This window comes from Oratosquilla oratoria, chromosome 2, assembly GCF_046742065.1.
Source record: "Oratosquilla oratoria isolate Oo_2021 chromosome 2, ASM4674206v1, whole genome shotgun sequence".
Taxonomy (NCBI): Eukaryota; Metazoa; Arthropoda; class Malacostraca; order Stomatopoda; family Squillidae; genus Oratosquilla; species Oratosquilla oratoria.
The window spans coordinates 85,285,571-85,297,424 of NC_134778.1; positions in this window are offsets into that span (position 1 = coordinate 85,285,571).

The window sequence follows — 11,854 nt, forward strand, 5'->3', positions numbered from 1 at the left end:
AAAATGAGGATGGAAAGAGGGAAGGAGAACGAGGGAGAGAAAATAATGAGACATGGGAAAAGAAAAAAGAGAAGAGAATAAGGGAGAGGGAGGAGAAGAGAGAGAAAGGGGAGAGATGAAGAAGGAAGAAGCAGAAAAGAGAAAAAGAGAGAAGAGAGCGAGAGAGAGAACGAGAGAAGGTAGAAATAGAGAAAAAAGAAGAAACAGACAGAGAGAGAGAGAGAGAGAGAGAGAGAGAGAGAGAGAGAGAGAGAGAGAGAGAGAGAGAGAGAGAGAGAGAGAGAGAGAGACAGAGAGACAGAGAGAGAGGGGGGGGATGATTCACCTTTTGTTCAGCCAATCAGAGCCTAAGGGTGAGATCTCATCCGACCTGATGCAGCCAATCATCCCCTTGGGATAGAATCACGTGACGTGATACCTAGGACGAAGTCCTCGGCATAGCAAAGAAAGTGTAGTGTGCGTGTGTGTGTGTGTGTGTGTGTGTGTGTGTGTGTGTGTGTGTGTGTGTGTGTGTGTGTGTGTGTGTGTGTGTGTGTGTGTGTTTCAAGGTTTATTCCTGTCCAATACTCGAACCAGAATACGACCATAGTACTCTACACGAGATGTAAAGCTTCCAGTATATGCGAGTCTTCTTTTACTAATGGTTTGCTATTTTACTCTATTCTAAAAAAAGTAAGGTTGCATTATACACAAAATTTCAGGCCGTGAATAATGTAAATGAAGCACACTGCTGACGAGATCAAGCCTTTTTTACACACACTGATTCAAAACCTTGTCATATGAGAATTTTTTTATAATCATTCTCGTCAATATGATTTTGGATAAACAGGCGAAATGACATTTCAATGAGAATTTTCTATTTCCAAGAATATTTGACAAATATGACCATTGGAGTTACATATGTGCACAAAGTAGAAAAAAGGTTACCAAATCTAGCTATTCATTTATCGACAAGTTAAACATTTAAGTAAAACCAAAAAATATAAACGAGAAAAGAAAATCTAAAAACAAAAATGAAAAATAAAAAACTAATAAATACAAAAACAAACTCGAGTTACGTTTAAATTATATCAAAATAAAAATTAAATATTAAATCTACTAATCTGCACAATAAGTATCCTACAAAATTTAGGATTGTTGGGGCAGGCAATCAGCATTCTCTGTGGGGAATCGGTGAGGAGTTCATGATTCGAACCCACAATTAAGCGAATATAAGACCGGCATATTTCTGACTGCACTACCGCCTAGACTCATACTCATTGAGATACTGAATCTATATATTGCGTTATGGCATATTATATATATATATATATATATATATATATATATATATATATCATATATATCATCATCCATATACAACCATTCCCCACTCACCCTATCTTCTGTCTTCTCCCTTCCTTCTCAACAGATATTTCCCTCTTTCTAATGCCCCTTTCACTCAATCTATCTCATCTTTAGTCGCCCCTTCATGTTCACTCCTTCCATCCTTGCCTTCTACACCTCCTTTATATCTTTCTCCACTCATTCTTTCCATGTGTCCCAACCATCCCAATACTCGTTCATCAACCCTATCTCCTAACTCCCTTTCCATCCTCACTCTTCTCCTCACCTCCTTGTTTCTCACTCTATCCAGCCTAGTACCTTCTACAATACTTCTCAGGCACCTCATCTCAAACACATTTGAACTCCTCCTTTCTTATGTTCCATGTTTCTGTCCCATATAGTCCTGTAGGCACGATTACCCTTTCATACAATCTTCTCTTAGCATCCATTACCAATTGTCTACTTTATTCCTCATTGCACATTTTAATCCCCCAGGGCATTTACTTGCTTCTCTTAATATAAATTCTACCTCCACCTCCATTCCTCTTTCCCACCATATTCGCACCCAAGTATCTCAATCTATCAATTTCATCCCTTAATACTCACTTCCAATTTGCTGCTACGTTCTCCCCGTGTACATCTCATTACCTTACTTTTACCCACACTTATCTTCAATTTTCTTCTTTCATACACTTTCCCAAACTCTATCACTAAATTCCTTAATCCCTCCACTGATCCTGCCACAAGCGCCGTGTCGTCAGCAAACAATGACTGGCTTATCTCCCATTTTTCTCCATTTTCTTAAATCATCTCCAATCCCCGGCCCATTACCCTTGCATTTACCTTTCGTACCACCCCATCCATGTATAAAATGAACAGCCAAGGCGACATAACGTATCCCTGGCGAAGTTCCACCTTTACCTCAAACCACTCAGTCTCTTCATTCTGATTCTAACACAGGCTCTACTCACGTAAAAACTCTTGACTGCTTTTAACAGCTTTCCTCCTATTCCTTATATCTGCAATACCTTCCACAGTGCCTTCCTGTCTACCTTGTCATAAGCCTTTTCCAAATCCATATAGACCCCAAAAACATCCTTACCTTTTCCTACAGCATTCTCACATATCTGTCTTACCCCAGAAATATGATCCACGCAACCTTTACCCGTCCTAAACCCACACTATTCCTCACCTATTACTCCCTCTGTTCCTCTCCTAATCCTCTCAATCAAAACCCTTCCATAAACCTTGTCAGCTACACTCAACAAATCGATCCCTCTGAAAATACTATACTCACACTTGTCCCCTTTTCCCTTGTGAAGTGGAATTATACAGGCACTCTACTATCGTTTAAACAAACATTAAACAACCTCACCAACCAGTCCACCACTGAATCTCCCTTTTTTAGACACTGTGCATGACACCCCTCTAATCCAGATGCCTTAGCTGCTCTCGCAAGACATGGAAATTTACTCGATCTACTGATCACTAACCTCGAAAGTATGATAACCGATGTAGAAGTTGATGAATTTATTGCAAATAGCGATCACAACTTAATTCAAACTATTAAAAAAGTTTAGAATAGATACTTGTGTTTCTAAAATACCCGATTTCAGTAAAGCTCAGTTCATAGGACTACGTCAGAAGCTTCAGCTTACAGATTGTGAGGAAAAATTAAGCAAAAGACCTGTAGATCATATGTGGAAAATATTTTTAAATACTCTTGAGATCATTCATACCTACATTCCATTTAAGGACAGACGTCCAACAAATCAGGCCCGCCCAAAATGGCTTGACAAAGAAACTGAAAAAGTATTGCTAAAAAGAGACAGGCTTATAATATAAGTGCTCGGGTGCATCTAATGACTATCAAAGTTATGTATAAATACAGAGAGAGTTAAAAAACACAATAAAAAAAACGAAAACGACAATATAAAATGAATATCGCTGATAAATCCAAAGAGAATCCCAAAGAATTCTATAGTTTTATTAGAGACAAAAAGGTTATTAGGAATCACATTGGTCCACTATTATCTGCTCAAAGTCAACTTGAATATTCAAATGAAGGAATGTGCGATATTTTAAACAATCATTTAAGCTCAGTATTCGTAAACAAAACACCTAAAAGTGAACTCCAAACTGAAACCTGTAAAAAGTCTAGGGTGCACTTACTACGGCAAATATAACAAAAGAAAAATCAAAAGGTGTATAGAAAAACTCAAAGTAAATAAAACATCAGGGCCTGACGGTTGGCATCCAAGAATCTTATAGGAAATGAAAAATGAGATTCTTCCATTTGAAACAATTTAAGAAATCCATAATATCCGGAGATGCCCAAAGAGGATGGAAGCTAGCTAACTTTACTCCCATATTCAAAAAAGGTGACAAAAAGAAACCAAATAACTACAGGCCTATAAGTTTGACTTCAATCGTAGAAAAAATTATGGAAACTATCATCAGAGATGCTATCGAACATCATTTAGAAAGTAACTGTTTGATAAATGATAGCCAGCATGGATTCAGACGGAAACGTTCTTGCATGACTTACTCAAATTCTACAACACAGTCATCTCGAATTATGACAAAAGAAACAATATAGATTTAATATATCTAGACTTTGCAAAAGCTTTTGATATCATCCCCCACAAAGACTACTTACTAAATTAGCTTCACACGGAATAAGTGGTAGTCTATTAAGTTGGAATAGTAATTGGTTGAATGATCGAAAACAGCGTTGTTTTAAATGGAAAATCTTCTAGATGGAAAAATGTTACGAGTGGAGTTCCTCAAGGTTCCATTTTGGGCCACTTCTTTTCATAGTATATATATATGATGTAGACCACGGACTAGAATTTATTGTTTCAAAATTTGCTGATGATACAAAACTGTGCGGAATGGCAAATGATCACTTAAACCAATTAGATATTCAATAAGATTTAGGTAAATTACAGCACATAAGTAAAAATAACAATAAGTGCGATTACAAGTTATTTGGAAATTCATTAATAAAACTGGATAGTAAAAAGGGTCTCGGCGTAATGATCAGGAATGATCTGAAATCATCTTAGCACTGTATTTCCGCCTCAGAGAAAGCAAATAATATTTTAGAACTGATTGCGCGATCTTTTGATTTTGAAAATCCATCTGTCATTGACAAGTTATATGAATAATTAGTTCGTCCACATTTGGAATATGCTGTGTCTGTATGGTCACCGAATCTGATTGAAGAATTTGACAGATTGAAAAAAGTACAACGGCGGGCCACAAAACTGATTCCAAATAAAAAAAAAATAAAACATATGACAATCGACTAAAACATATGAATCTGTTTTCCCTAAAAAAGCGTAGACTCAGAGGTGACTTAATACAGGTCTTTAAGATTCTAAAGGGAATTGATAACATTAAAAGTGACAAAATTTTCACACTGAATGAGAATCAGACAAGAAACAATAGTCTCAAACTGTCAAACTGTGCGTATATAATCACACGTAGCTCAGTCGCTAGTGTCTTGACTTCGTGATTATATACACACAGGTCAGGGTTCGAATCCCTTGGCAGAGCTTCTAAAAATGTTCAATCTGTCTTTAACATACACAACTTGTCGGAGGGCTCGCCTAATACGGGGATTGGATGAAAATGAGACTAGATCTTCTGATGTTACGTGAAATCGCATGTATCTCAGTCGCTAGGGTCTTGACTTCGTGATTATGTACGCACAGGTCAGGGTTCGAATCCCTTGGCAGAGCTACTAAATATATATATATATATATATATATATATATATATATATATATACATATATATATATATATATATATATATATATATACACACAGTGGAACCTCACTTAACGAGCATAATCCGTTCCCATATCTTATTAGTAAATGCAAAAACAATCGATTAGGGAAACAGTTTTTCCCATAGGAAAATGCGATAATGCGTCCCATGATTAACATAAAATACCCCAAAATGAAATGTAATAATATCAAAAATATTTTAACTATTTAAGCATAAAACAAAAAAATATATATATATACAGGAAGTGATCATTGGAAAGAATAAATATCAACAAAGTAAAATAAAAACAAATATAAATACTATTGCAATTTACGAAAAAAAAGTAGCCCCTAGCGCAAGGAAGACGGAGACAAGGGGAGGATTACTGAGGTAAAGTAGAAAATTCCATCAAGGGAGATTATTCTTCACTCGCTGCTATAATAGTCTCGACCGACTCACTAGATTTGAATATTTTAGAAACAGTGGCATAACTGGCACCTTCTTTATATATCTTTTTCACTAGAAAGTTGTTTAGAGACATTTGTTTTTGTCTACGCTTCAAAATTTGACGAAAATGCCTTATTAGGGTAATACTTCTCAATTTACGGTGAAAGTTTCCCATGTTTTAAGCGTCTCCCTTATTGCACTGGAAGGTTCCTATGCTGCAGCTGTTACCACTTCCTCCCCTGATGAAATCTCCATGATTTATTGAGAATGCAACTCCATAAGTTCTTCGGTGGTCAGCTCCTGTCTATGCTTTTTCACAAGCTCGTCTAAGTCGTTGTTATCCACCTCCAGCCCCTTGGTCTTGGCCAAAGACACAATCTCTTCGACTACAGGCTCCATAGGCACGGACTCGAAACCCTCAAAATCGCATTCGACAAGGCTGTCCGGTCAAAGCTTCTTCCAAGCCGAAATAAGGGTTCTCTTGGTGACCTCCTCCCATGTCTTTTTGATTATCTTGAGGCAGCCAATGATGTGGAAGTGGTCTTTCCAAAATTCTCTGAGAGTGAGACTGATCCCCTCAGTCACCTAAAAACAACACTCGAAGAGCGCTTCAGTGTAGAGCTTCTTAAAGTTTGAGATGACCTGCTGGTCCATGACTGGAGTAAAAGAGTGGTGTTGGGAGGCAGGAACTGAATCTTGATGAATTGAAATTAATCAAGAAGCTCTTCATTTAGACTTGGAGGATGGGCAGCAGCGTTGTCCATAACAAGTAAGACATGATGTGGCAGATTCATCTCAAGCATCTTTTTTTTTCACATAAGAACCAAACACCTCATTGATCCAATCAGTGAAAAGGTCATGTGTCATTCAAGTCTTGCTCTTAGACCTCCACATCACATATAGCCTGCTCTTCTGTACTTTACACATCTTGAAGGCTTGTGGATTTTCTGAATGGCAAACGAGTAGCGGTGTCATTTTCAAACTGTCGTTTGCATTGGTACAAAACAGCAGCATGAGACGGTCTTTCATTGGCTCGTGGCCGGGCAATGCTTTCTTCTCTGGTGCTATATAGGTTTGCTTCAGCATCTTCTTCCAGAAGAGATCCGTCGCGTTCCAATTAAAAACCTGCTACCGCAGGAAAGCCTCAGAATCCACAAGCTTCCTAAAGTCGCCGATGAAGTTCTCTGCTGCCTATGTCAAAGCTTGCTTCTTCTCCGTGCCTCACAACGATGTGGATGACGGTTCTTCTTTTATGTTGTCCGTTGCTGCTCCTGGCACCTTCTTAACGTGTTCGACGAAAATTACTTTTGCCTTCTCACAAATTATGCTCTCGTTAATAGTGTCGCCTTGCATTTGCTTCTCATTGATCCATATGAGAAGCAAATTTTCAACAATGTCAAGTTCTAATTATCACCCAGAAGTTATTCAGCTATGTCGATGAAACTTTGTCAGTGTAATCACTGGTCCCCATGTGCATGATGCGCAAAAAAAATCTTATTTTTTTTTTTACAGGTGGCGCTAGATGTCACTAATCTGCAAGATGGAGAAGATTAAGGCTCGCAGCGTGATTAAATTCCTGCATTTGAAGGGTTACAGTGCCCGGCAAATCCATGATTAAATGAAGGCTGTCAATGGTGATAATTGGCCGTCATATGACACTGTTGTGAGATGGAAAAGGAATTTCCAAACTGGTCACACGTCTCTCACAGACGACCCAAGAACTGGACGACCATCACTCACGGACAGTGCGGCCACAGTGAAGAAAGTGGAGGATCTTATCCTGAAAGACCGACGAATAACCATCCACGTGATCATGCTTGAGACTGGTCTTAGTTACGGCAGTGTGTGGAAAATTATTCACGACGAATTGCACATGTATAAAGTGTCAGCAAGCTGGGTTCCGCGCATACTGACTCCTCTCCAAAGGCAAACACGGCATGACCTGTCGAGGCAGATGTTGACTCTTTTGGAGCAGGATGAAGAGGATGTCTTTGGTCGTCTGGTAACTACGGACGAAAGTTGAATCTATCTGTATGATCCAGAGACAAAAGAGAAGAGTAAGGAGTTGAATCACACCACATCTCCTCCCCCCAAGAAGGCTAAAGTGCAGAAGTCCGCAGGGAAGGTCATGTTGTCGGTTTTTTGGGACTGTCGTAGAGTCGTTCTCACAGACTACCTTGCAAAGGGTCAGACCATCACTAGCACATACTACTGTACACTTCTGATTAAGTTGTGAGATGCTCTGAAGAAGAAACGTCGCGGTATGCTTACCAAAGGAGTCCGTCTCCTTGCCGGCAATGCACCCGCTCAATCATCTCAAGCTGCGGTTGTGGAAGCAAGGCGATGTGGTTATGAAGTCTTGCCACATCCGCCCTATTTTCCCGATCTCGCCCCAAGCTACTTTTTCTTGTTCCCCGAGAGGAAAAATCCATTTCGGGGTCGGCGATTTGATGACACAGATGACGTCATTCAAGAGGTGAAACAATGGTTTTCAACGCAATTTCAGGACTTTTACAACGGCGAACCGCGGAAGGTCAGGAAACGATAAGAGAAATGTGTGAATCTGGACGATGACTGTATAGAGAACTCTTAAGTACCAAAAAAAAAAAAAATGAAGTTTCCGACTTGTTTACTTGACGGTCATAATTAAAACTATATATACATAAATGTATGCACAAGTATAAAAACAACACACATGACTACACCGACATGCTGAACACCACAGAGAAAAGAAAAATTCTTGGAATCCGAGCGCTTTCGTGATATTTTCACATCTTCAAGGATTACAATAGAATGTATCATTTATATATATATATATATATATATATATATATATATATGTATATATATATATATATATATATATATTATACATATATATACATATATATATATTATACATATATATACATATATATATATATTATACATATATATACATATATATATTATACATATATATACATATATATATACATATATATACATATATATACATATATTATACATATATATACATATATATATATATATAATGTATATTACATACATACATACATACATACATATACATATACCAAGGCTTTTTCCCCCTTCCAAGGGAGGTAGCCAAAAAGGGAAAGGCATAAAAACACTCCCACCCATTTCATCCCTAAAATACACTCCACACCCCTCCCACCCTCCCTCTCATCTGAGCACCTCCTGGATGACGGGTCATCCCTGCACCCTGCCCACCGCCCTGGGTCAGAAGCAGTGTCGCAAGACACAGTACATCCACAGCAAGGCCGCTTCATTTAATCGGCGACCCCCCCTCTCCGTCCCCCTTTGCATAAGGCGAGGACGGGGAGAAATCCCTTCGGGCTGCGTCAAAATTTACTCACACATACTACCCCACCCCCACCCCCCTGCCCATTCCTCCTCATGCAGTCACAACATCATCCATATACAACCATTCTCCATTCACCTCTGTCTTCCGTCCTCTCCCTTCCTTCCTCAACAGACATTCCCCTCTTCCACAAAGCCCCCTTCACCCCATCCATCCACCTCATCCTAGGACGTCCCCTCATGTTCACTCCCTCCACATCTGCCTTCCATACCTCTTTTACTAGTCTTTCTTCACTCATTCTTTCCATGTGTCCAAACCATCCTAATATTCTTTCATCAACCCTATCTCCCAAATCCTTTTTCACCCCTGTTCTCTTCCTCACCTCCTCATTTCTCACTCTATCCAGCCTAGTAACCCCCACCATACTTCTCAGATACCTCATCTCAAACACATTCAAACTCCTTCTCTCTTCTTCTCTTATGTTCCACGTTTCTGCCCCATACAGTGCTGTTGGCACAATCACTCCTTCATACAGTCTCCTCTTCGCATCCATTCCCAAATGTCTATTCCTCATTACACTCTTTAAAACCACCAAGGCATTTACTCGCTTCTCTCAATCTACATTCTACCTCCACCTTCACTCCACCTTTTCCTGCTACACTTGCACCCAAGTATCTAAAACTATCCACTTCCTCCAGTCGCTCTCCCTTAATGTTCACTTCTAGTCTACTGCCACTTTCACCCCTTGTACATCTCATCACCTTACTTTTACCCACATTTATCTTTAGCTTTCTTCTATCACATACTCTCCCAAACTCTGCCACCAGCTTCCTCAATCCCTCCTCTGACCCTGCCACAAGCGCAGTGTCGTCCGCAAACAACAGCTGGCTCACCTCCCACTTTTCTCCATTTTCTTTAACCATCTCCAATCCCTGACCCACTACCCTAGCATTCACCTCTCGCACCACCCCATCCATGTATAAGTTGAACAGCCAGGGCGACATAACGCATCCTTGACGAAGTCCCACCTTTACTTCAAACCACTCACTCTCTCCATTTCTAATCCTGACACATGCTCTACTACTCTCATAAAAACTCTTGACAGCTCCCAAAAGCTTTCCTCCTATCCCATAAATCTGCATAACCTCCCACAGTGCCTTTCTGTCTACCCTATCATAAGCCTTTTCCAGATCCATAAAAGCCCAAAAAACATACTTCCCCTTTCCTATAGCTTTCTCACATATCTGTCTTACCACAAAGATCTGATCTACACAACCTCTACCTGTCCTAAATCCACACTGTTCCTCACCAATTACTCCTTCTGTTCCTCTCCTAATCCTCTCAATTAAGATCCTCCCATAAGCCTTCCCTACTACACTTAACAGGCTAATCCCTCTGAAACTACTACATTCACACTTGTCCCCTTTTCCCTTGTAAAGAGGAACTATACAGGCACTTCTCCAGTCCTCCGGTACTCTACCCTCTCTCCAGCAAACATTAAATAACCTCACCAACCAGTCCACCATCACTGAACCTCCCTTTTTCAGACATTCTGTATGGCATCCATCCAGACCAGGTGCCTTACCTGCTTTCATCATCTTTACAACTGCCTTCACCTCATCCTTCCTTATTTCTCCTCCATTCTCCTCACTCATCACTCTCATTTTCTTCGCATTTCCCACTGCAGCTATCTTTCCTTCCCTATCCTCCTTCATATTTAGCAACTCCCTAAAATATTCTGCCCATCTTCCCCTTACTGCCATCTCTTCCATTATCATCTCTCCATCTGTACCTTTTACCTTTTCTTCCCTACTTGATTCGCCTCCTCTTCCTCTCTTAATTTCTTTCCAAAACATCTTTTTATTACTTTCAAAATTTTCTGTCATACTCCTACCCCATTTCACATCTGCTCTCCTCTTTGCCTCCTTTACCTTTTACTTTACTTCTCTTTTCTTTTCTTTGTACGTCTCATATGACTCCCCCGTCCTCTTTTGTAACCAATCTGTGAATGCTCGCTTCTTCTATTCTACAACCTTCTTTGTTTCCTCATCCCACCATTCACTACCCTTTCTTCTATTTCCCCCTGTCCTTCTTGTTCCACACACCATCCTTGCACACTTTAAGACTCCCTCCTTGAACCATCCCCATTCCTCCTCCACACCCATCTCTGCTCTATCCTTTACTCCCTCCCACTCCTCCTTCAGCTTCTTTTCATACTCCTTCTCCTTTTCCTTTTCATTCAAGGAGTTCACTCTAAGAACCTCCCTACCTTTTGTCCCTTTCCTCTTTCTCCATCTATCCTCCACTCTCAGCTTACCTTCCACCAAAAAATGATCTGATATTCCCCCACCCTCTCCCCTTAGCACATGTACATCCTTAACTCTTCCTATCATAATCCTATTTACCACTACATAATCCATTAGCGCTCTATCTACCACCCTTCCCTCCACCACCCTCTCCCATGTGTACTTATGCTTGACTTTCTTCCGAAACACTGTATTTGCTATCATCAACTCTCTTTCTAGACACATTTCCAACATCAACTCTCCACTACGATATATTACATACACAGGCAAATACACATATATACATATACACATATATGTATATACACATATATACACATATATACATGTATATACACATACATGTATATACACATACATACATATATATACACATATATACATATATACACATATATACATATACATATATACACATATATACATATACATATATACCTATATATACATATACATATATACCTATATATACATATACATATATACCTATATATACATATATATATATATATATATATATATATTATATATATATATATCTTTTTCAACCACATTAATTTTTCAAATCAATTTCATGTCATCTAGAATCGAAACTGACAAGGAGCTCGACGGAAACATATACTGTAGGGAAACTGATACGTAGTGAAGACAGGGACTCGAACTCAGCTCAGAC